Raw genomic sequence first — 6,151 nt, forward strand, 5'->3', positions numbered from 1 at the left:
ACTCCATTTCCTTCTTGATGATCTGGTTTCTGACAAGAATTCTACTCTAAATCTCATCCTTGTTCCTCAGCAGGTAAAGTGCCCTCGCCCACCTCCATCTTCTTTCAAGAATTTCTCTATCTTTGGCCTTCTATAGTTTGAATATGATGTACCTAGTTGTAGGTTTTTGGTATTTACACTGCTTCCTCTTCTCTGAGATTTCTGGATCTGTGGTTTGGTGTCTATGATTAATTTTGGACCTCCAAGTGGAGGTTGCAGTGAGCCAAGATCACACCACGGCACTCCAGCCTGAGCAACAGATCAGGACTCTGACTCAAAAAAAAAAAAAAAAGCCGGCACAGTCGCTCAAGCTTGTAATCCCAGCACTTTGGGAGGCCGAGGTGGGTGGATCACCTGATGTCGGGAGTTTGAGACCAGCCTGACCAATATGGAGAAACCCCGTCTCTACTAAAAATACAAAATTGGCCGGGCATGGTGGCACATACCTGTAATCCCAGCTACTTCGGAGGCTGAGGCAGAAGAATCACTTGAACCCAGGAGGTGGAGGTTTCGGTGAGCCAAGATCTCTCCACAGCACTCCAGCCTGGGTGACAGAAGGAGACTCTGTCTCAAAAAAAAAAAAAAGAAACTAACTTTTGTTAATACAAGTGGATTTAAATTTTGCTTAGACATTTTTCTACTTTTATCAATAATACATTATCTTTTGTAATCCACACCATGGTAAATTACATTAATCTATTTTCTTTTCTTTCTTTCTTTTTTTTTTTTTTTTTGAGACGGACTCTCGCTTTGTCGCAAGGCTGGAGTGCAGTGGCGCAATCCCGGCTCACTACAACCTCCATGTTGGTCAGGCTGGTCTCGAACTCCTGACCTCAGGTGATCCACTTGCGTTAACCTCTGAAAGAGCTGGGATTCCAGGTGTGAGCCAGCACACCTGGCTTTTTTTTTTTTTGAGTCAGAGTCTTGCTCTGTCACCCAGGCTGGAGTGCTATGGTGTGATCACCATGTTGGCCAGGTTGGTCTTGATCTCTTGACCTTGTGATCCACCCACCTCAGCCTCCCCAAGTGCTGGGGTTACAGGCATGTGCCACTGCGCCTGGCCTCTATTTTCTAATAATAAACAATCCTTACATCCTGGGGATCAACTCAGGATGTACGACATCTTTATTCATTGTTAATTTTACTAGCAAATAGGATCCTTGCATCTATATTCGTGAGTGGGTTTGGTGATGAAATGTCATCTCTCAGATTTTTTATATTTAAGCTTTTACAATAAAGTTATACTAGGCTTATAGAGTAAATTGATATTTTCTATTATCTGCAAGATTTGGAATGTATTTGATATTTCATTGAGTGTTTGGCAGGACTCACCTCTTCTATATCTTGCAGGGTCTGGAATTTGATTTTGGAGATTATATTAGGAAACGTGTTTACAATTTATGATAGTTTGCTCAAGGAGGTCCTTCTGAGAGAATAACTTTAGGGACATGAAAGAGACAAAGATGCAGGTTTTGTGGACATTTTGGGTTACATCATTCCAGAGGATGGAGAATATCAATGCAGAGTTCCCAAAATAAGAATATTTTTGGAGGCTCTGCAGTTACCAGGGACAATGCTCCAGGCAGAGGGAAGTCCAAGGGTAGAGAGTGGGAAATGGGAAAGAAGTTGGCATTTTCAGAACAGCTTAACTGAAAGTAGTGAGTAAAGGAATAATGCAAGGAAAGTCACAGATGTGGTAAGTCAGGTCTGCTGGTGTAGGGCTATGTCTGATGCGAGGTGACCAAATCTTATGGGAATTCCTGGACGCAGCATAACAGGAACAGCAGCTCATATTTCAGGGTTGAAGACAGAGCCGTCAACAAGACAGACCTTGCTAAATAAATGGGCAGGAGAATGTCCAATGACCCTAAGGGTTCTGATGACAGTAAAGTAGAATGAAATTATAGAGATGGGGTGACTCTATGAGATGGGAGAGTTCCCTTGACCCTTGACCCCTTTGCAGGACATAACACGGTGTGGCTTGCTTACCCAGCGCCCGTTGCTCAAACCCCTTGCCAGAGGGGGAGCACACAGGTGAGTGGATGCAGGAGCCTGGCGAATGGTGCAGGAATGAACCTTGTACTGGCCTGGAGCAGCATCCAGGGGTTGCCCGCAACCTCTGGAGCCCCAGAGGGCCTGTGTTAAAAACAATGTTTTGTTGGTTTTTTTGAGACACAGTCTCATGCTGTCACTCAGGCTGGAGTGCAATGGTGTGGTCTCGGCTTACTGCAACCTTTGCCACCGGGGTTCAAGTGATTCTCCCGCCTCAGCCTCCTGAGTAGCTGGGACTACAAACACATGCCACCATACCCGATTAATTTTTGTATTTTTAGTAGAGACGGGCTTTCACTATGTTGGCCAAGCTGGTCTCAAACTCCTGACCTCATGATCCGCTTGCCACAGCCTCCCAAAGTGCTGGGATTACAGGCGTGAGCCACTGCGCCTGGTCAAAAACACAATGTTCTTCTATCAGTTGCCTCCCATGGATGGCTAAGTGATAGCTCAGTGGAGAGTCAGGGTGACAGCCTTTTACACCCTGCCCTCTTGGTACCTCGGTTCTTGCCTGGTGTCCAGGAAGAATCTCGTCAGGCCGACTTGAAGGATAGTGAATGTGGAGATTTTATTAAGCGGTGGAAGTAGCTCTCAGCAGAAGGGGAGCTGGAAAGGGGATGCTGCGGGAAGAAGGTGATCTTTCCCTGAAGCCAGGCCATCTCCACCAGACTCCTCTCCGAAGTCCTGCTATCTGAAGTTAAGCCACGCCTACTCCTAGTATCCAGCTCAGTTGCTTCTTCTCCTCTTGACTTCAGCCTGCTTGTCTCTCTGCCAGCTGAGGTCTAGGGTTTATATGGGCACAGGAAAGGGGGGTAGGTAGGCCAAAAAAGTAACATTTGGGCAGGAAAACAGAGACAACTGTTCTCATTTAGGGCCGGGGTTTCCAGGCTTGAGGGTGGGGACTTTGCCAGGGAACCACCCTCTTCTACCCAGCATTTCCTTGCCTCCTGTATCATTTACATGAGAAGAGCTGTCAGGACAGTGGAGGCAGCATGGGATGAAGTGGATTACACTGGTTACAAATGAGTAAGAAAATCTTCAGTCAGGCACGGTGGTTACATGGGAAGGGCTGTCAGGACAGTGGAGGCGGCCTGGGATGAACTGGATTACACGGATTACAAATGAATAAGAAAACCTTAGGCCAGGCACAGTGCTCACGCCTGTAATCCTAGCACTTTGGGATGCCGAGGCGGGCAGATCATAAGGTTAGGAGATCCAGACCAGCCTGGCTAACACGGTGAAACCCCGTCTCTACTAAAAATACAAAATGGCTGGGCGTGGTGGTGAGCACTTGTAGTCCCATTTACTCGGGAGGCTGAGGCAGGAGAATGGTGTGAACCCGGGAGGCGGAGCTTGCAATGAGCCGAGATCACGCCACTGCACTCCAGCCTGGGCGACAGAGTGAGACTCCGTCTCAAAAAAATAAATAAATAAAAATAAATAAATAAATAAATAAAACTCCTAAAGAGAAACGTGGACTCTCTACTGCAAAGGGTAAGCCAGTTCCACCTAGAATAAAGGATGGCAATTGTAATGATAAGCCCAATGATATTTTTGCTTCCCCCGGTACGGAGGCCCTGTCTTTCCTAGGATAAGAGAGGAAATTCCAAATACACAAAACTCCGGGAATGAATTCCGAAGCCCCAAGGCAGTTAAGCTCGAAGGAAGCTCCGCATAGGAGTCCAGGAGTCTGCGCAGTGCTGGCGGACACACCAGATCCCAGAAGGTAACGCGTGGCTGGATGCCGACGACTACATCTCCCAGAGGCCACTAGAACGCCTGGCTCCGGAGGGACGTTTCAGGAGACCGCGGCCCTGGGTCACCGCGTTCCCCTCGGACCTGTCGCCTCAGTTTCAGCCCAGCTTCCCTCCTCTGCCCGTCGGGGGACTCACATTCACAGCCTTTTGTCTCCACAATCCGGCTCATCAGGCGGTCCCATATGCCCCTGCGCAGAACTCGCCACCTACTTCAGCTTCCAGAGAGCAGTGGACGCCGCGTAATGGACTACAAGTCCCGGAAGCCTTTGTTCCAACATTTTCATACGGGGACTTTAACCCAAGAGTCAGCAGCCGGGGGGCTTGGGTATCAGTGAACTCTGGCCGTAATCACTGACAGAGTAGGGATATAATAACTGATGTGAGGCGTTGGGTGGAGGCCAGGGGTTATTGTTTATTTGTGAATGCAGGACCCGTAAAACACCCAGTAAAGTCAGACTGGCCGCTGCTGTGTCAGAGAGAACCGTCAGATACACATTAAGCCTGCAGAATACAAACATATTTTCTATGCAGGGGGTGAGGAGAGAAAGAACTTTCTTACCTCCCTTATCTTACCGGTTGACTCCAGTAAACTGTACTCAGAGTTTGGATATTAAAATCAAAGCATTCAGGCTCGGAGGGTTGGCTCACTCCTATAGGCTCAGCTGCTCAGGAAGCCGAAGCTGGGGGGTTGGCGAGTGTATTGCTCGAGCCTAGGAGTTGGAGACCAGCCTGGGCAACATAGCAGGAGCCTGTCTCTACAAAAAATATAAAAATCAGTAGTGGCCTACCTGTAATTCCAGCTATTTGGGAGGCTGAGATGGGAGGATCCCTTGAGGCCAGGAGGCCGAGGATGCAGTGATCTCTGATGGCACCACTGCACTCCAGCTTGGGCAACAGAGCAAGACCCTGTCTGAAAAGAAAACCAAAGCAGTAGCCATGTCTAGTGTTGGAGAAGACATGGACATTAAGTTTTCACCTTGCCGATGGTGCTGTAATAGATTGAAAAACCACGTTGGCAAAGTTTTCCCCTGCTTCATACAGATCTTTGCAAACAAAAATTTTCCTTCCTGTGGACCAAGAAGCAGGTGCGAGAATGCTCACAACAGCAAAACACCCGGAGACGGTCCAGGAAAGAGGATAGATGCACAGGCTTCTCTGCACAGTGCAGCGTTATCCGTAGCAGCCCGACAGCTCTCCGTTCTAAGGCTAAGGCGGTGGAATCAGAGAAGCATCATAATTTACGCTGCACAATTCCCCCCTTCCATCTTTTAAGCCGTTTCTACATGGCACCTTCTAGTTTGTCAGCTGGATTGAACCCCAGTTACCAAGTGGAAACCAACTCACACATGTATCCCCAAAAATCGATTAGCATATGCATTGCTGTTTCAGCTTTGCCTGGAATTATTTTTCTCCAAACTGACCTTTCAAACTGGTTCCAGAAATAAGCTCCCCTTCCTCACATCTCCATCATCTTGGAAGAAATTAACAGGGAAAAAGGACTTTTCTGGTAACTATCTGCCAATAAAATAGCAGTCTGCAACTTTCAATCACCAGTCATATTCAGGTCAAGCTTAGCTATTAATTTCTCATAAATTTTAAACATTATAATATCATTTACATATGAAAGTTTGCTTTCATAATCTAACACCTGCTTCCAGATTTCCACCTCTGTTCCACCCATTCTTAGGTCCATGTGGCTGCACCAGAGTTAAAGGGTGTGGTGTAAGGACAGGAGAGTAGGCAGGGAAAGCCTCACTGGAGCATGGTGAGCTGGTGTTTGTGTCCTCAGGGTGGAACTCATTGCCTTTTAATGTGGGCTCATTGCTGGGTTTTAAAGAATAATGTCAGGCACTGTGGCTCACACCTACAATCCCAGCACTTTAGGATGTCATGGTGGGAGGATAGTTTGAGACCAGCCTGGGCAACATAGCGAGATCCTATCTTTACAAAAAAAATTTTTTTTTAATTAGCCAGGTGTGGTGTTGTGATCCTATAGTCTCAGCTAATTGGGAGGCTGAGGTGGGAGGATCTTCTGAGCCCAGGAGTTTGCGGCTGCAGTGACCTATGATGGTGCCACTGCACTGTGGCCTAGGTGAAAGAAAGAACAAGACTTTGGCCGGACACAGTGGCCCACACCTGTAATCTCAGCTCTTTGGGAGGCTGAGGCGGGTGGATCACCTGAGGTCGGGAGTTCGAGACCAGCCTGACCAATATGAAGAAACCTTGCCTCTAACAAAAATACAAAATTAGTGGGCGTGGTGGCGCATGCCTGTAATCCAAGCTACTCGGGAGGCTGAGGCAGG

At 47.6% G+C, this 6,151-nt stretch overlaps 1 long non-coding RNA gene across 1 annotated transcript; it reads right to left on the reverse strand.

The window, feature by feature from the left end:
• Window positions 1-2,642: 2,642 nt before the first annotated feature.
• Window positions 2,643-4,097, reverse strand: LOC134732095 (uncharacterized). The gene is made up of 2 exons (XR_010115017.1): window positions 3,984-4,097; window positions 2,643-2,873 (listed from the first exon to the last, which is right to left on the reverse strand). It is a non-coding gene; the product is annotated as an uncharacterized lncRNA (long non-coding RNA).
• Window positions 4,098-6,151: the final 2,054 nt, after the last annotated feature.

Source organism: Symphalangus syndactylus, chromosome 13, assembly GCF_028878055.3.
Source record: "Symphalangus syndactylus isolate Jambi chromosome 13, NHGRI_mSymSyn1-v2.1_pri, whole genome shotgun sequence".
In the NCBI taxonomy this organism is placed as follows: domain Eukaryota; kingdom Metazoa; phylum Chordata; class Mammalia; order Primates; family Hylobatidae; genus Symphalangus; species Symphalangus syndactylus.